General features: G+C 29.5%; 1 protein-coding gene across 2 annotated transcripts in view; it reads right to left on the reverse strand.

The window, feature by feature from the left end:
- Positions 1-20560, reverse strand: part of Dmtn (transmembrane and coiled-coil domain 2 protein Dmtn) — a 76012-nt gene extending 55452 nt beyond the window's left edge. The window contains exons 1-2 of one of the 2 annotated variants that reach the window (XM_065502068.1): positions 20155-20560; positions 19639-19695 (exon numbers count right to left, since the gene is read on the reverse strand). The gene's annotated coding sequence lies outside the window, so the exon portion shown is untranslated. The other variant, XM_065501988.1, reaches the window with a different exon arrangement.
- Positions 20561-21284: the final 724 nt, after the last annotated feature.

Genomic DNA, 21284 nt, shown 5'->3' on the forward strand with positions numbered 1-21284 from the left:
ACAAAATTCATGAAGTTTTGATTAATTGTCTGAAAAACATAAATTTCTCTGTCATTCCATTCACCAACTTTACTACTTGAAATTACAACCCTGCTCTGTTAACACTTTGAATGTTCGAAATATTTTCATTTTCTCATCCCCACCAACTATTTCAAAATATTTACTTTCATTATTTCCAACTAAAAAAAATGTTAAGCATCAGCAAAAGTAAACAAAACAAAAGATTTTGGTTTTTAATTAAATCGATATAAACAAGAAGAAAAAAAATTTAATAAACAAATCTACTCACACTAAAATACACTCATACAAAAACAATAAGGAGAATAAATGTAAAATGAAAACATAAACAAACAAACAAATATGTTTAGCATACAATTTTTTAAGACAGGGATGATAAATAGTGCTGTTGAAATGGTAGTGAAGTCTTAAGAAAAGTAAAGCCGTTGCTAGAAGTAATATACTAGGTTTTCTAATCGGGAAAATTTAACGGGCAATTCCCGAGAAATTTCGAGAATTTCTCTATATAAATTTATTCTCAATCTTATGGTATTATATCTTCAGAAATAAAACAAACCAAATTTGTTTTCATTCGTCAAATTATTATATTTTTAGGGAAACAAAATTTAATTTTTTTTTAATTGTTTTTCAAATTTTTTTTTTGAAATTGTTTTTTAATTTTTTTTAAAGAAGGTTTTTTCCAATTTTTTTTTTAAAATTTTTAAAAAAATTTTTTTTTTGTAAAAAAATTTATGACAAAAAAAATTTTTTGATAAAAAAAAAATTCGGGTTAAAAAATATTTTTCCCGATTTTGACCCATTGTAGGTCCAACTTACTATAGACTTATCTACATCGTTGCAATGGACTTTGAAATATCTATCATTAGATATCCATATTGTCTATATTAATGACTTAGTAATCCAGATATAGATCAAAAATTGGTCAAAAATTGAGGTTGTCCCGGTTTTTTGCTCATATCTCCGTTATTTATGGACCGATTTTGCTGATTTTAAATAGCAAACTTCTCGAAAGCATGTCTGACAGAATTATTGAAGATTTGGATCCCGAAGATATCTGGGGTCTTCAGAAAATTGATTTCAACAGACAGACGGACATGGCTTAATCGACTCCGCTATCTATAAGGATCCAGAATATATATACTTTATAGGGTCGGAAATAAAAAATGTAGAAATTACAAACGGAATGACAAACTTATATGTATATACCCTTATAACAAGATGAAAATAGGTATACGGGGGTTTTCAAGGTTTCTGATTTCGAATCTGAAGTCAAATTTATCAAATTTAAAATGGCGGCGTAAATTTTAAAATGTCTGATTTACATGAAAATTGGTATACAGGAGTATTCAAGATTGCTGATTTCGAATCTGAGGTAAAATTTTTCAAATTCAAAATGGCGGATTCAATATGGCGGCGTAAATTTTAAAATATCTTCTGATTTACATGAAAATCGGTATACGGGGATATTCACGATAGCTGATTTCGAATCTGAGACAAAATTTTCCAAATTCAAAATGGCGGATCCATTTTTATTTCCAAAATATCAAAAAAAAAAAAATAAAAAATTTTCTTCACATAAGCCGATTCTTCATTCAAAATATTGCCGCATTCAACTTTAGCAACAACAAAAATTTTAAACAGCAGAATTCTTCTACTCTTTCTTTTATTCATCCAACCAATCTTCCGCAAGTTCGTTATTTTGCAAGCGGAGGCTGCTTACGTAAAATTATATTTCCCAAAAAGTGCAAAAAAGTGCAACATGAAATTGACAAATTAAACTCAAAATTCTACATTTAACACGTTTCTGATTGTTTAAACCCTGCCAAATTCGGCCAACTTTTTAAAAGTTTATCCAAAGTTAATTTTTCAGAAAATATAAAATTAAAGGTCATGTCAGAAGTATGAGTTTTTTCTCCAAAAATATTTTTTTTTTTACAAAATATTTTTCTTAAAATATTAAGCACTACTATCACTTTTGTTTTCCAAATTTAATTTTAATTTATGTTTGTTTTTTAACTATTTAAATAAACTTAAAAATTCGAACAAATTGCACTGTATATGGGCAAATCCCAGAAACAAATTTTTTAAATGAATCAAACTTGGAATTCTTAATTGTAATATTAGACTTGATATGTATATTATATTTTATATATAAACAAAATGTATTTTGATGGTCATTCATACAAAAATGATTATCAAATCCAACACTAGGTCAGATATCTTAATTTTATACAAAAAAAAATTGATTTTTTTAATGTGTTTTTATAATTACTGAAATGTTAACAAGATGGTTCGATTGACAGCAATATTTTGGACCATTCAATTTAAATACAAATGAATTTTGAGTAATTTCACGGAAAAGGAGATAATTTTCTAGCATCTGGATAATTTGTAACGAGCGTCACGTAACGTACGTAACAAAATGTTCACGGCAAATGATTATTCATGCAAATAAGTTATATTAGAATTCTCTTTCATTCATCTTTCTTTTAGGAATAAGATTTTGTGTGCTTTATTATGCCAAATTCGCTAAAATTACGAATAAAAATAAACACTTCACCTTTTAAAGTTACTTCCACATTTTGTAACGTGCGTCACAAAATTTTGCAAGAAATGCCAATTAAAAGGAAATTTCTTATGCCATTTGGAATTGCACTTAAATCTCACTATAGCGTATAGTATACGTTGGAGGTATCTTATTTGAAAAACCAAAAAATTTTCATATTTAAATATGAAAACGTGTACGAATAAAACGTTAGTCACGCAGGATTAGCCCATATACAGATTTCAACACTTTGCTCACAAACAATGACTTTGACCACTTGCTAAGAAGTCGCCGTTATTTTTTTTGTTTGCTTTAAAGTTTTCTTTATTAAATACCAACAACAAAAAATGCATTCATGAAAGTTCAAAAATTTACTTTTTGCCTCAAAAATGGGTAAAATTACCTAAGTGGAATGCATCGATCCGTAAAAAAAAACAACAGAAAGTCAGTTAAATAAGCAGAATATTGGAATAACCGAATTATTGTCACACTGTCTAATAAATTATAATTTCTGATTAATTGCGACAATTGCAGTTGTTAGCCGTATTCCTTATTCAAGGAGGCAAAAAAGAGTAGTAAAAAAACAATATGTATAATACTATTATTGCCATCCCTGATTTATATATGCAAACTTGTTTATTTGCATGAATGTGTGTGTGTATCTTGATTTTATAAAGGAAAACCGGAACAAATAAATTTAAAAAAAAAACAAAGTTCACAGACAGACAAACAAATTAAAACAAGAACAACAATTATTGTATTGTTGTTGGCTCGGATACTCGTACTCTCGTGCTTTTTTTTCTTGTTGCTGCTGCTGTTGTATTAATTTGCTCGGCTTATATTGTTGTTGTAGTTATTTATTATTGTTGCTGGTTGGTGTTTTGTTTTTCAGGTTGTTTGTGTAAAATTCATGTTGTTAACTGACATAAAACAAAAACCACCAACCAATCCGTTGTTTTTATTGTTGCTGTTGTCATTGTTAGATGATGATTTACAATTTGTTACAGATTTCTGGTTTGTAAAGTTTTATATTTATTTAAATTTATTTTATGCATGAGTGTTTAAATTTCATTGTTTATGTTTTTTTTTTTTGTTTTTATTTTTATAGGGTGTTGCATTATTTATATTTGTAGCATGATTAAATAATTTTTTTTTGACACTGTTGTTTTTGGTGGCGAAAAAATTTAGCGTTTGTTATTGTTTATGATTTACAGTGTGATGTAATTTTCAAACAGTAAACAAATTAAAGCAAATGGCGGGGTTATGTTATGAATATGAGAAAGATTTTATAAAGTTTAAGTAAACATAAATTTAAGCAAAGTTTAGCAACTTCTTTTAAGTTTAACATAAAATGTGACGGATCGGAACAGGGGGTGTGGGGAACTCTCCCATATAAAGAAAGTAGTTAAAATATAAAATTTTATTGTAAATAATTTGGCAGAAAATGGGCGGCATTATATTAGTGGGCGTGGCACCTATAACTGTTATTACCAGATTATTCAAACTTTGTTCATTGGGAGCTACTCAAGCAGCAATTTCAAAACGTTTGCGAGCAGCAGGATTCAGCTAAATGCTGGGAAATTGGGTACCATACGAATTGAAGCTGAGAGACCCTATCGCGAATTAATATTTTACATGAAATCTGTACCATTTTCCATTTTACGTTCATCAACTTTGTTCACGTGAAAAAATTGTCTATGTTGTGAAATTTTAAGATGGAATTTTGTAAACAATAAACAGCTGTTACGAACAAAATCCACTATTGTGAATGAAAAGTACATAAAAATATTACGATAACAATTTCACATGTTACCGCCGATAGGAGTGATTAATTCCGATGAAAAATGGATTCATAACAATAACCCGAAGCGTAAGAGATCGTATGTGAAGCCCGGATTATAGTCCAGACCTTGCCCCAACCGACTACTATTTGTTTCGATCGATACAATACGCTGTCTCTGGAATACGCTTCACTTTGTAATAAAGTATCCGAAATTGGCTTGATTCGTTCTTGGCCTAAAAACATGAGCAATTCTTTTGGCTCGGAATCCATGTGTTGCCAGTAAGATGGGAAATGGTAAATGCTAACAAAGGACAATGCTTTGAATAAATTTTTATTACACAAATGTTTCAAAATAAAAGCAAAAAATTTGAAAAAAAAAATTAAAATTTTTTTTAAAATTTTTTTTAAACTATTAACTAGATTTGTAAGAATTTAAAAAAAATTCACTTAACTTTTCATTCTTATCCATTTTTTAGACAAAATTTTCAATATTTAAATCTCCTTATTTTCTAATTTGACTGTTTTTTACAAGACTTTAACCAAATTTTTTTGGTTTTCTTCAATCATTGTATATTTATAACATTCCCTAACATATGATTAAAATATTTAGTTGTAAAATGAAATAAAAACAAGTAAGAAAGTATGGTCGGTCAAGCCCGACCATATAATACCCTACACCAAGTAAATGAGTAAAAATATTTTTCTTTTAAAATTTCAATAATTTATATTTTTGAGTGATTTTCGGAAGTGGGCCTTATATGGGAGCTATGACCAATTATGGACCGATCACAATAAAATTAGGTCGTGTGATTTATGTCTATATTAAAGTTAACTATGTTGAATTTTGTGTGTATACCAACATTTTTAAGCGATTTAAGAACGTTAAAGTGATTTTCGGAAGCGGGTCTATATGGGAGCTATGACTAATTATGGACCGATCGTAACAAAATTTGGTGACATGAATTTTGTATATATAAAACTTATTTGGAGCGAAATTTGTGTAGATACATAGATAAATTAAACATTTATGACCGATAAAGTCCAATTTCGAGGGGACATTTGTATGGGGGATAGGTGAAATAATGGACCGATTTCAGCCAGTTTCAATAGGCTTGGTCCTTGGGCCGAAAAAGTAATATGTACCAAATTTGATCGAAATATCTTCAAAATTGCGACCTGTACTCTGCGCACAAGGTTTACATGGACAGCCAGCCAGCCAGCCAGCCAGCCAGCCAGCCAGCCAACCAGACGGACGGACGGACGGACGGACGGACATCGTTTAATCGACTCAGAAAGTGATTCTAAGTCGATCGGTATACTTTAAGGTGGGTGTTAGACTAATATTTTTGGGCGTTACAAACATCTGCACAAACGCATAATACCCTCCCCACTATGGTGGTGTAGGGTATAAATACCCTAGACACGCAATGAAATATAGGCTTAAAGGCAAAACCTCAAACATAACCATTATAGAAAAAAGTTAAAGGCTAAAATTTCTATAGCACTCAGGCTCGTATTTCAAACAACCTTAAATAAATACAAGTTAAAAGTTAATAAATTATAGCTAGTAACAACAAACTATGTTGGCATGTCTAGAAATAACAAAACATAACAGTGATTGACAGACTGGAGGCGCTGTAAAGAACACACAGAGAAAAATAATGACAAAGTTAGAAAAACCCAAAATGTTTAAAGTTTAAACCGAAATTAAAAAAATTTTTTAAATATTTTTATTATTATAAAAAGTTTATGTTGTTAGGTTTAAGATAAACACAAAATATATTGATTATGTAAAAGTTTATTCCATTTTTTAAGTAAAAGAAATTTATGAGTTTTCTTTAAATATTAAATTTTAAATAAAAAAAATTTATATTAAAATTTTTAAAATATTTTTTTTATTATTAAAAGTTCTTGTTATTAGCTTTAAGTTACATAAAAAATTTAAACATTTTTTTCAAAATTATAACCAAATTTTTCAGAAACAATTTTTTACTAAAAAAAAATTTTTTTTCTTCCTTTTATAATAAATTTATATTTCTTCAATTCTAATTACTTCATTATTAAATTTTTCCTAATTTTCCCAGTGTCTCTGGTTTTCTTTTCAAATTTTGTTTCATCCATTCATTAATATGATTATTTCCGGGTGTGTTTTATTGTTTTACTAATCACAAAACAACAACAAAAAAATTAATCATTTTTCTCAGTGGTAGCAAAATGTGATAATATTTATTTAAAATTCTTTATAAAAATTATTAATTTCTTATCAATATTAAGCAACAGCTATTTAGCTCATCATTATTTCATTTAGTTTTTTTTTTAACAAATTAGAGTTTAATTCCTTTAAAAAACCAAGGGACACATCAACAATATTTATAAAACAACAACAAAAAACATGCTGTTACCGCCTGGCACTTTTTGTTCTAGTAGATCAGAAGCAGCCAATGGCAATAAAGATTATAATTATAGATTAGATTGCGTCACTAATGCCCGTCTTAAGTATTTTATACTTTAAAAAGTCTAATGACTTTTGTGTGAAAACAGTTGGTCATCGTTTTCGTACTCGTATCTTAAATATTTTCATTAATTTCTGAATTTATTTATAATAATTTTTTATACAAAAGAAATCGTAATAATTTTTTCAGTGTTTTTAAGACTTAAACAAAGTTTAAACTTTAATTTTTATTCTTGGTTTAAGAATTAAACTTTGTTTAAAATAGTTTTAAGGTGATTTTTTTAAATATTGGGTGTATGACTTAAAAATGTGGGAGTTTTTAAAATTTTATTTTCAAATGGAATAATTCTTCCTGGTATCATATGGATTCCGAGCCAAAAGAACTGCTCATCTTTTGAGGCCAAGAACGAATCAAGCCAATATCGGATACTCTGTTCCAAAGTGAAGCGTATCCCAGAGAGAGCGTTCTGTTCGATGGAAACAAATAGTAGTCGGACCGGGCAAGGTCTGGACTATAAGGCGGGTGAGGCAAAACTTCACAATCACTTTCAGATACAGAGAATTACCTTAGCGGCATGGATATTCGGCTGGTTGTCCGGGCTTTACATACGATCTCTTACGCTTCGGGTTATCGTAATGGATCCATTACGATAACCCATGGATGCAAAAACGGATTCCTTTTAAAGCGTTCAAACATCAATTCGGACATGCAAAATCGTATTTCAAGGTCTCTCGGCTTCGATCAAAACCAATAGTAGTCGGAAGGGGCAAGGTCTGGACTATAAGGCGGGAGAGGCCACACAACCACTTCGTTCTATATAGTTTCTAACAGGAATTGCAACATGTGGCCTAGCGTTGTCTTAATAGAATATTACGATTTCATGTCTGGCCTCATATTGTGGGCGTTTTTCGGCCAATGTTCGCTTCAAACGAATCATTTGCGTTCGCTACAGGTTCGCTGTAATAATCTGGTCACATTTCAGCAGCTCATAATAGAGAGGACCATTTTGATACCACCAAATACAGAGCATTACCTTAGTGCCATGGATATTTGGCTTTAATGTCGATTCGGTTGGCTTCACAGACGATCTCCTCCTTGCCTTTGGGTTATCGCTACGGTTCAAAAATGATTTTCCTTTATAGCATTTAACCAGCATTTCAGACATATAAAATCGACTTTCAAGTTGTCTGGGCTTCAATTCGTGTGGTACCCAATTTCCCTGATTTTTAATGAATCCTACTGCTCGGAAACGTTTTGAAATTGTTGCTTAAGTAGCTCCCAATGATTATGCAAGCTCTTGCTGAGTTTGACAACAATCTTCATGGAGTAATGGCTCTAATTCTTGGTCTTCAAACTTTTTTGGCTTGCCTGGGCGATCTTTGTCTTCCGTGTCAAAATCACTAATTCTGTATCACAAAAACCATCTCTCGCATGTTAAAACCTATGGAAAACATTCGTCTTAAGCTTTGGCGAGCAATCGCTGTGCTTCAGAGGCACTTTTTTTCCAATTAAAGAAGTAAAGCAAAACTTCCCCCATATGACGCTTTATTGACAGAAAATTAGACATTTTCGAATCAAAAATGTCATACAAATTGACAAAAAAGTTATTAAAAACAAAAACAGTGTTCAAAAGACACAACATTTATTGTAAATCCTGCATTTTTAAGTCATACCCAATAAATACATTTTTATACAGAAGAAATCTTAATAATTTTTATTTGGAAACGATTTTTTCGGAGTTTTTTACTATTTAAACAAAGTTTAAACTCAAGTTTTTTATTCTTGGTTTAAGAATTAAAATTTGTTTAAGCTGAAACCTTCAATTGCCTTAATAAAGTTTTAAGGAGGTTTTTTCAAATACATTGGGGGAAAGAGAAGGTGTCTCACCTTCAATGTCCAGCTATGAGGGAGATAATATACGGTAATGTTTTTTTCTTATTTTTATACCCTTCAACTTCGTGAGAAGGGTATATACATATAAGTTTGCCATTCCGTTTGTAATTTCCATAATATAATTTTCCAACCCTATAAAGTATATATATTCTGGATCCTTATAGATAGCGGAATCGATTAAGCCGTCTGTCTGTCTGTAAGTCTGTTGAAATCAATTTTCTGAAGACCCCAGATATCTTCGGTATTCAAATCTTCAATAATTCTGTCAGACATGCTTTCGAGAAGTTTCCTATTTAAAATCAGCAAAATCGGTCCACAAATGGCTGAGATATGAGGAAAAACCAGGACAACCTCGATTTTGACCTATTTTTGAACTACAGTGGTTGACAAAACAATGGTAATTTTTCCAAATATTCCACATGTAACCCAAAATTTAAAATATTTTTTTTAAAATAAATTTTTTTTTTTAGTATTTTACTTGTTTAGTTTTATTTATATAAATTAACTGAAAAACAAACAACATAATTAATTATATTCTGAAAAAAGAGAAGAAAATTAAAAATATTCACTATTTCGCTACTGACAAAACAATGGAAACTTTTAAACTTCTGCAAGAAAGAAGTGTTAAATGAAAATAATATTTAAAAGACGATGTAAAAAGCATCCTGTTTACAGTTATTTTATTTTATTTATAAATTCTGGTAATTTTTCACAATTTCCTTTTCTAAGTTTTTCGCATAATTGCTATTTTTCAAAGTTAACGAAAATGGCTAAAGTTAAGATTTGTGAAGACTTAAAAAATAAAATAATTAACGATTTTAAAGCTATTTTAAAACAAACAAGTAAGAGAGCTATATTCGGCTGTGCCGAATCTTATATACCCTTCACCAAATTATACTTTAAAATAAATTTTTTTAAATATTTTTAGGTAAACAAAATTTAATTTTTTTTTTTAATTGTTTTTCAAAATTTTTTTTTTGAAATTGTTTTTTAATTTTTTTTAAAAAATTTTTTCCAAATTTTTTTTTAAATTTTTTTTTTTTGAAAAAAATGTATGACAAAAAAAATTTTTTTATGAAAAAAAAATTCGGGTTAAATAATATTTTTCACGATTTTGACCCATTGTAGGTCCAACTTACTATAGCCTTATCTACATATTGCAATGGACTTTGAAATATCTATCATTAGATATCCATATTGACTTAGTAATCCAGATATAGATCAAAAATCGAGGTTGTCCCGGTTTTTTGCTCATATCTCCGTTATTTATGGACCGATTTTGCTGATTTTAAATAGCAAACTTCTCGAAAGCATGTCTGACAGAATTATTGAAGATATGGATCCCGAAGATATCTGGGGTCTTCAGAAAATTGATTTCAACAGACAGACAGACGGACATGGCTTAATCGACTGCGATATCTATAAGAATCCAGAATATATATACTTTATAGGGTCGGAAATGAAAAATGTAGAAATTACAAACGGAATGACAAACTTATATATACCCTTCTAACGAGGGTGAAGGTTATAAACAAATTAACAAAAAATTAAAAAACAACTGGAAAAAATATTAATTTTGTTTACCTAAAAATATTTAAAATTTGTATTTTGAAGCATAATTTGGTGAAGGGTATATAAGATTCGGCACAGCCCAATATAGCTCTCTTACTTGTTTTTAATTACTTTAAAAATTTCACTTTAATTCTGTAAAACCTTTGAATATTCCTTCACTTTCCAAAAGATTCAATGATTTTCATTTGATTAAACTTTTTAATTCCATCTTCTTCCCATGATTGTTCCCTTCCAACTCTCCCCAGAATAACAGTAATATCGATTTAATACCACCATAAATAAATTCCATAGCCATTTATTTGTGCATTGTGTTTGTATGAATAAAAAAAAATTTATAAATTGAATTAAATGCAATTTAAATAAATTCTATTCTTAGAGTTACAATCATTCATCAACAATAATGCGGCATAAATTAAGACAAGAATTTAAATGAATTTATAGAAATGTTGTTTTTTCTACTTAACAGAAGTGATGGTCAAGTGAAATCTAGGGAAACAATAAGCACATTGGGTGTAGAAAATAAAAAAATAATTGAATTTTCTAGAGCTTTAGCTCTTAAACTTTTGCTAAAGAGGAAAGTCTAAAGCTCAAGCTCTAAAAGTTTAATATATAGAGACAAGTCTCTAAAACTTCTCTATAGAGAAAAGTCTAGAGCTCAAGCTCTAAAACTTCTCTATAGAGAAAAGTCTAGAGCTCAAGCTCTAAAACTTTTCTATAGAGAAAAGTCTAGAGCTCAAGCTCTAAAACTTTTCTATAGAGAAAAGTCTAGAGCTCAAGCTCTAAAACTTCTCTATAGAGAAAAGTCTAGAGCTCAAGCTCTAAAACTTTTCTATAGAGAAAAGTCTAGAGCTCAAGCTCTAAAACTTTTCTATAGAGAAAAGTCTAGAGCTCAAGCTCTAAAGCTTTTCTATAGAGAAAAGTCTAGAGCTCAAGCTCTAAAGCTTTTCTATAGAGAAAAGTCTAGAGCTCAAGCTCTAAAACTTTTCTATAGAGAAAAGTCTAGAGCTCAAGCTCTAAAACTTTTCTATAGAGAAAAGTCTAGAGCTCAAGCTCTAAAACTTTTCTTTAGAGAAAAGTCTAGAGGTCAAGCTCTAAAACTTTTCTATAGAGAAAAGTCTAGGGCTCAAGCTCTAAAACTTTCCTAATTAGAGAAAAGTCTAGAGCTCAAGATCTAAAACTTTCCTAATTAGAGGAAAGTCTAGAGCTCTCTGCACCAAAATTTCTTTAAAAATCTTACAAAATCTTCTTTTTTTGTCCCATTGTGCCTGCCATCTCTATTACTTTTTTACGCAAGTACTCAACGTATCATAATAAAACTCATATTATAATTTCTTAAGTGGCAGTTAGTAGTAGTTGCTTGTAGTTAGTCTCTCTTGCTGTACCAGTAGCCTCAAAACTTATTATTATTAAAAAAAAAATTGTATAAATGAAAAAGTACAAGTACAATAGCAACCACAACTATTATACGGATGTATGAATGATGTCTTTAAATGACCATTAAACATAAAATATCCACAATACAATAGCAACAGCAACAGCTAACTGTAGCTAAATTTATGACGATTGTACAACATTTTTCCACAAGTGGTTCAACTTAGTTTCTTGACTTTTTCACTTGATGTGATGTATCATGTGTATCAGCAGCAGCATCATCTTATAAAGCCAAAAAGGAACGTCAGTGAGTGAAGCAGACTGTATGCCAAGAGACAGACACACAACCACTTGGTTTTGTGCAGTGACAGACACTGCGTTTCACCATTAAAAACGCAGCAGGAACATTTCATATTTAAATTTTCTAAGATTGATGACTGACTGTTGCATTGACTGTAATATAGGGGCATGTGTGGTACAAGTTGTTTGACAATGGCTGGTGGTTGGTTGGTTGTTGGGTCTTCTGTCGTTATTATAATTTCAAAAAGAAATTAAATTATATAGAAATTATTACATATAAAGTAATGCTGTTGTATAGTAAAAGAAAATTTATATGTCAGAGTTAATATGAAATGGCAACTTTAGGAAGACGACTACAAATTTCTTACTTTTAATGAAAATATTTAAAATTATTGGGTGTATGACTTAAAAATTAGGGTTTTAAAATAGTTGGCGTATTTATTCTCACTTAGTTATTGAACATTATTGAGTAAATAACAAAGTTTTTATTTTTTTGCTTCGAAAATGTCGAATTTTATGCCACCAAAGCTTCTTTAATATAAAAAAAGTGCCGCTGGAACACACCGATTGCTCACCCAAGCTTATGGTGAATGTGTTTCATCGGTTTCAACGTGCGTTTCAGAAGTGGTGACTTTGACAGGGAAGACAAAGATAGACCCGGCCAGCAACAAAAGTTTGAAGACCAAGAATTGGAGTCATTACTTCATGAAGATTGTTGTTAAACTCAACAAGAGCTTTCAAAATCATTGAGAGCTACTCAAGCAGTAATTTCAAAACGTTTGCAAGCAGCAGGATTCATTCAAAAGCAGGCAAATTGAATACCATACGAATTGAGGACGAGAAACCTTAAATGATTATTTTGCATGTCCGAAATGATGCTTTAACGGTACAAAAGAAAATAATTTTTGCACCTTATCATTACTTGTGATGAAAAATGGATCCATTACGATAATCCGAAGCATAAGAGATCGCCAAATATCCATGGCGTTAAGGTAATTCTGGATATTTTGTGGGACCAAAAGGGTCCTTTCTAAAGGGTGTTTCATTTTAAAATAAAAGCACATATGAGATATTTGTGAATTGTAAAGAAGATATCGCACTTGATCAACAAGAGGGTATTAACTCAAAATTTTAAAATTTTCAGTAGAGGATAAAAACTGTTAGTGGTTACATTTTAAGAGAATTTGAAAATCTGAATACATCATAGTATGTAAATTCCATTTAAAAATATAATTACATTCTTTTTCTTTTAAATTTTTCCAATTATTGCAAAAAAAATCTGTTTTTTGAGTTAATACCATTTTTCCGAAAAAATGTGAACAATTTTATTATAAAAAGAGTCACATTTCGAATTAAAATCAAAAAGTAAAACAAATTTTATCAACAAAACAGTATCAACTCAAAATACAACCAAATATAAATAAAACAATTTGATTATTTTTAACTGGAATAAAGGCTCAACTCAAAATAATACCCTTTTTATGAAAATATACGATACATTTCTATTTCAACTTTTGTATTAACTCAAAATAATACCTATTTGTTGTATAAAAGTAGTCACTACATTATCACGAAAATGGTCTCAAATGTTGTTTTCGAGACGAAAGAGTAATCGGAATACGTTGAAATTTTTATAGTAGATATATATTGATGTTTTTAGTTGATTTCTTGAAAAAAGTGAAATTTTAAAAATTTTGAGTTAATACCCTCTTGTTGATCAAGTGCGATATGTTCCTTTTAAGTATAGAATAAAATATCCGTCAAATGGCCCCATGGATCTGATGACAGGCCATTAGTGTTTTCATAAAATTTTTCTTGACTTATTCCCAGTGATTTGGCTGTATCTCACCGATGACGCGTTGGATCTCGGATTTGAGTTCAAAAATTGTTTCTGCGGTATTCGCATAAACCTGAAATTTCACAAAACCCTCTTTGAAAAAATCACACGGCGTTAAATCGCATGATCATGGCAGCCAGTTGACATAAGAATGTCTCAAGATAATTTGTTCTGGAAATCGTATCTGCGATAAATCTGTTGTTAAATGGCAGGTGTCGTCGCCTTGCGGAAAACTGATGACTTCCAGATCTATGCCGTCCAGTTGAGACTCCTTTATCATGTTATTTAACGAATGCAGTTCACAGTCTCTGCAATTTCGGCATCAATCAAGCCGCCTGACGAAAATTCGCACCAGTCAGTTTCTCGTTGTGGGTGCATTTGTTTCTCTTGGATTGCATCAGGATTTTCTGAGACCCAAATTGGAAAATTTTCTGTATTCACGAAGCCATTCCGAATTTCCGACGTTTTCCTTGGCCTGCTGGTTTGTGCTGCTGAGTAAGCTGAATTTAGTACACATGAAGGTTGAGGTCTTTTTTCGAAATTCGATGCATAAGTGCTTCGTGAAAGTTGTTGAGAACGATGCCGAATTGATGTTTTCGGCTTTTCGGTGACAATCTCGTTTACAGCAGCCATTTTTTCAAGTTACCGAAAGGTACTTTCACGCACAGGAGTCTTATTGTCCATAACCGACTCAGTTTATTCTAAATTTTTTGCCACTCTACGAATAGTTGACACATTAGGTGCACTTTCTTGACTGAAAATTCTTAAAAGTTTGCGACAGAGACCTGCGACGACATTGACACCAAAAAAGGTCTGCGGCGGCGGCTAGTCGGCTAGTCAGCCGACTGAAGAGTAACTACTCAAATTCTAAAAAATTAAAAATTGAAAAAGTGAAATTCTGAAAATTTTATGATATTACTATGTAACTTTTATCATAAACGGCGGCTTTGTTCCAGCCGACTTAAGCCGTAAAAAAATTCGGCGGCGGAGGCTTTGAAAATTTATCGGCGGCTCGGCTCAGCTTTCTTACAGCCGTTCGGCGCAGGTCTCTTTCCAAATTTTTTTAATAAGATTTCACAATTATCAGGCCAGAACATCACAGGAAACCTGTACCGAATGTAACTGATTCGTTTGAAGCTGTCATTTGGCGAAAAACGCCCAGACATGAAACCATAATGTCCCATCATGACAATGCTCGGCCACATGTTGCAATACCTGTTAAAAAAGTATTTAGAATAAAGTGCTTAAGAAGATTCTTCTCACCCGCCTTATAGTACAGACCTTGCTCCGTCCGAATACTATTTATTTCGATCTAAGCAGAACGCTCTCTCTGGAATACGCTTCAATTTGGATCGGAGTATCCGAAATTGGCTTGATTTGTTCTTGACCTCAAAAGATGAACAGTTCTTTTTGATCAGAAATATGAGAAAAGGTCTCAGCTAACAATGGCCAATAGGTACTTTGACTAAATTTATATTTTACAAATGTTTGAAAATAAAAGCAAACAAATTCAGCATTTTTAAGTCATACACTCAAAACTACACTATTTTATTGATGAATTTATGAATTTTAATAAAAATTCTCTATAATTTTGTAAATCATGGCAGTTTTAGCAAAATTTTAAATTTCAAACCCTACAAAATTCTAAAATTAAACACTCAAACTGTCAAGTTTTTATTGCTGTTATAAAATAAATATTTCAATAACTTTTTCCCAGTCCTTTGTAATAAATATCATTCTTTATTTATTTCTATCTATCTATCAAGCATGTGGATTAAACAATTTGTTTATATTGGTTTAAAATATATAGCATATACTATTTCTATTCTATTTTATTTCTATACAAATTGTGTTGGTTCATTCTAAACATTTATCTATCTACAAGTATTATCGTTCAAACAACCTACGCATTAACTGTCAACAGCAGCAGCAGCAACAACTCAAATTATGTACTCGTTATTTGTGGCTATTGCTATTGTTGTCTAGTGCATTTTGTCTAATAATATTGTTATCAACATCATTAAGAACCTCATTATCATCATCATTATGATCATTAAATGTTCAAATAATCTGTATTTTTGTTCTTTTAATATTTGTGCATGGACTTGTTACTCTTATTGTAGCCTGTCATTACTCTTGTTGTTTGTTTAGTTTGTTTGTTAATATTATTTCTTGTTTGTCTACTTAAAATAAAATAACTGAAACCCCCACGGTTTTCTAAATTTATGTTCTTTTTTATCTTTTCTCATATTTTTTTTTTTAAATTTTAACACTTGTTTTTTAAATTCTTACTGCATGCAACGAAATTTTAAGATCATGGTAAAAAAAATAAAATACAACCACCTGTTTTTATTTTGAATTTTTAAATAATAATAAAATTAAGCTGGTTTATATTAAAATTTTGAATATATAGATCATAAAAAACTTTTAGGTAAGAGTTGAATATTCATACTAATTAATAGCACCGAGTCAAAATACAAAATAACCGCTATTTACTCTTTATGCCGTAACCATATATCTATACTTGACAGATTTATGTCTTGATAATTTTCAAAATGTTTGTCAAGAGAAAAATGTATCAGGCATACATTTTAACAAGCTTGTAAAATTTAATAAACATTTTTCATATAATTTGGAAAAAGCTAATAGAGTCAAAGGAGCCTTTTCGAAATTATTTAATAGTAAATCTTTACCAATTAAAACTAAACTGCTTTTATATAAAGTTAGTATTCGACCATTACATTTATAAGCTTTTCCAATTTGGTTTAGTATATCTCCAACTTTTATGAAAAAACTGGAAACATTTGAAAGACATACCTATATTAAGAAAATGTATAGAAAAAAAAGATTTTCAAATCGTTTTATTATGATAAGACTTTAATAATACATCTCTCCGATTATGCACTTAATTTAGTGATGCAATTTATTGATAAATTGACAGATTTTGAAGGTAATATAATGAATGATATATTTATCTAGTGAAACTGAATTTGGCTGGTCAAATACAAATTATATTTCCGCAATTGGTATTTTGCGGGAGCAACTGCAGAATATTTCTGGACAAAATTTTATAATAGACATACTCCCGGCATTCACAGATGGTAATATAGAATATTTTTAGTTTTAAGGTTTAGTTTTAAGTTTATTTTAAATATATTTCACTTATTAATTCGGGAGCAAACACTGTACTACGTTTGTAACATTTACTTATTTATTTAATTTAATCTACTGTTCATGGTTTAAGCAAGTTCATATGTTCATTTTATTATAATTAAATTTTAAGTTTTTCAAAAAATGATTGTTATTTAAACTACATATATTATAAAATTTTTAAGTCTCAATAAATTCAATTAAATTAATTATTGGCAAACTTCACTACAAATCACAATGAGCAACTCTGTTTTAGTGCAAAAACTCCGTTTTTTTACAACCATGAATAGCTCAATAGTAAATAGAAGAAGAGTAAAAGAAAACAAAACAAAAACATTGAATTTTAAGATAAAATGTGTAAACTATTGAATAAATTCAAATAATAAATAATTAAATCATTTATATTAGCTATTTATTAAGAAAACTTATTCCTGAAGAGTCTCAAAATTTCCCGGGAATATATTTTTGTAAATTTTCGGGAAATGTTTGTCGGGAATTTCTTTATACGTTTTCTTCTGAAAATTACTATATTAAGATTCCATGTATTTTTTAAGTTCTACACTATTTTCAATTGTATTTCAGAAATTTCCAATTGTATTTCAGTTTAGTATTAAAAAAGACAATTTATTCGAAAAAAATGTACTGGTTTTTGGTTTAATTTAGTATTAAAAAGTTCCCAGGAATTCCCAGGATTGAAACGATTTTTTAATTTCCTCCCAGGAAAGGAAAACGTCCGGGAAATTAGGAACCCTAGTATCAACTGTAAGCGAAATGAACCGATTAGTTTGTTTAAAATTCCGGGCTTAAATTAAGTGATTTGGTTAGAGTATGAAAGAGCGATAAGAATTGTGGAAAAACTCAGTTCTAGGTTTTCCTATATATTGGAAAGTAAAATGTTTCTATATAGATGAGCATATCAATCACAGCAGAAAACATTGCTTTATATAAAAGTGTACAGCCTTTAAGGGCATTCGGACGACAGCCGTTTCTATGCACCTAAATGACTTGAGTACACTCGACCAAGTGCTGTCAAATCAGCAACCAATGCTGTTACAACAACATTTTTCCATTATAGGAAAAAAAGTTTTTTCAATAGGAAAGTGAGCTGCATTGATACTTTTCAATATAAGAAAGAGTAATAAGTTTTGTAAAGACTTTCCTTTATATAGGAAAGTTTACAAGTCAAAGTTAAACCAGAACCAGAGATCGAATGATACTATTATATTAGATAATCAATTTTTATTCGTTTCTAGCAACTGCAATTCATTGTTCTAATTCATTTGAATAAATTGAAAATCAATTCAAACGAATTGGAAATGAATTGCAATTCTCTATACCAAATTCATTTGAATTGGAAACGAATTGGATATGAATTGCAATTCACTTTAACAAATTTATTTGAATTGCAAATTATTTTTTAGATTCATTTCAATTGAAAATGAATTGCAACTCCTTTTTACCAATTCATTTTAGTGAATAGTAAATCGATTACTTTATGGTCGAAAATCGATTTTCAGGCTCCAAAAACGATTTTTTTTTAAATCGATTTTTGATGACGATTAATCGAAATAGAAATAAAATTCCGTAATTTTAAGTATTTTCTACGATTAACCTTTTATTAAATTTTCAATTTATTAATCTCCAGCTGACTGTAAAAAAAAATTACGGAGGACCTACATTTTTAAAGCGAAATTTTGTTCAAACTTAAGAATTTTGTGTAAAAAGTGCTCAAATGTTTGCCGGTACGGTTTATAAAATGAGCACCTCAATAAAAAGGGGTTTTAATACTCTTCCAAAATATGATTTTAATCAGTAATTATAGCGTATATGGGTCATTTGCTATAGTTCCCAAAAATGCAGATCGAATTTTGGGTTCGATTAATCGACTGTAAATATCGAAATAAAATGGTTGGTCAAAAAGTCGAAAATCGATTATTAGCTTTTCATCCTACCATTCACTAATTCATTTGAATTGAAAATGAATTGAAATTCATTTCTGCCTAATTCTTTTGAATTCATTCAAATGTTATTCAGTTCTTTTTTGTTGTGAAAAAAGAACTAATCTAATTCGTAACGAATTATAATCAAAAAGGAATGATTCATTTACAGCTCTGTTTTGAAATCTCCACGATTTGTAAAAACACTTGGCAAGAGAAAAATTATTATTAAATAAATTGATAAAAAAAAATCAAGTTGTCTCTTAATATTTTACATCTAAACTAACTCGCTTTAACAATAAAATTGTATGTACTTGAACTCAAGATATTTCGATCTTGTAGATATTTTAAAAAATCTTTAAACTGTACAGAATTTTCCTGCTGTCGATGTGAAATAAGTCAAAATTTTACTTGACAACTGTCAAATAAATGGACCAGACTTAAGATCGAGCAGTGAAAATACAATTTCATTATAGATACTGAACTCAACTATTTTTTAAACACATGACACCATAAAAATTACTATTTTTAAATAATTATAGGTATAAAAAACATTAATTTCAATGTATAACTCCCTAAATTTAACCATAAAATTTTACTTCTTCAACACAAAATCTTTCCTTTTAAATAACACCAACATTTAAATGCTCTTCAACCAAAAAAAACAACACCCAATTAGAAAAAAAAATCTTACGGATACATGATTTCAATTTGTAAAATAGATATTCTATGGGGAACCAGTAAAACCAGTTTTGCCATTTATTTGTTAAAGGACTCACCTTAAAAATTTCGGCCAAGAAAATTTATAACTAAAAGTCCAAATAATTACAGATTTGCTGTTAAAAAAAAAACAAAACGAAATAAAATTTCTATTAGTTATTAGATAATTTAGCAAACTTTTTTTGTTAAAAAACACACACTTATTTTTGTTAATTTAAAACAAATAATTTTTTGACAGTTTTGTTTGTTATTTTATTATTACACTTTTTTTGCTAGGTTTTATTTTTTGTTTAAATTTCTTTTTTAATTTATCCACCCCATATTTTTTGGGCATTTGCTTTTTATAGCTTTTAGTTTAAACAATTATTTTCATAAATATTTCAACAACAAAACAAATGCACCGCAACACACACATTCCACTTTTAAAAACAAAATTTATTAAATACTTATTAGTTGAAGACAATAACAACAAACTGAATAAATAAAATCAAGTGAAAATTTACACAGTTTTTTTCTCTTCTTCTTTTTCTTTCTCCTCTATTTTTTTCTCTATTCTTCTTCACACTCATACACACCTTTCGTTTTTCTTTTATTTTCTTTTTTCTCTATTTTTTTTTTCAAGTGATGCAAAAAAAAAAATTTTTTGTTTCTTATTCGCCTGCACTTTTTCCAATTTTTTTCTTATTAAATAGAAATAATTATGGCTTAAATATTTAATAAACGGGAACTTGACCACATTTTTGTTTTAATTGTTTTCAATAAATTTTATAATTACACACAAACTTTGTTATAATTTCTATTGGAAGCTAAAGAAATGTTGCTTGGTCGTTGAGAGGAAAATAATGAAATTGTTAATTTTTCCACTTTTTCTTTGGGGGCTTCGAAATATATGTATAAAAAAAAATTAAACACAACGCGAGAAATCTTTACACTGCTTTTTTATACAACACATTAAAAGTACTCGTACTTATTCCCTCGACGTACTTGATACAACTAAATTTTTAGTCGAAAAATTTACAAAACATTCCACAAAAAATGGCGATACCAAAAAAAAACAAATTCTGCGACAGAAAACCTCTTCAAGCAGTCACTTCACACGAACACATGTAAACCTTATCTGCTTGATGAAATGACTTTTCATTGCTAATCAGAGAACTTCAAGCGTTTATGGAAATTTACATGACTGCTTGAAAGGGCTGCTTGACAAGCAGGTTTTTTTTGCGCTGCCATTCCAGTCGTGGAAATTGTCAAAAACAAATACAACTCTGTACAAACAGGGTAGCAAAACATAATGTCAGATAGCTACAACGACACAGTGCTACCAGATTTAAGATGGTAAAGTGCAATTTGCCGATTTTAGAGCTCAAAATTACAATTTTATGAGTTTATCAGCAAGGTTTTAATAAAATCATTTAATAAACAAATAGAAAAATAAAATGTTAACTTTACTGTTTCAGTAACATAGAAGATGATATATGAAAAATTTAAAAAGCTTAAATTATTTGTTTTTAAGAATTGAATGAATCCCTATATGGGGAAAAATAAGTACAGTAGAGAAACAAGATAAAAGCAAAAAAGCAATAGAAGGAATGTGTGTAAAACAAAAGCTGGCAATGCTGTGAATAAGAAAATGAAAACAAAACAAGCAAAATCAGGGTTGTGTTTGAGGTAGGGTTCTACTATAGTTGAAACAAAAAGTCAACGT

The sequence above is a fragment of the Calliphora vicina genome, chromosome 1 (assembly GCF_958450345.1).
Source record: "Calliphora vicina chromosome 1, idCalVici1.1, whole genome shotgun sequence".
Lineage (NCBI taxonomy): Eukaryota > Metazoa > Arthropoda > Insecta > Diptera > Calliphoridae > Calliphora > Calliphora vicina.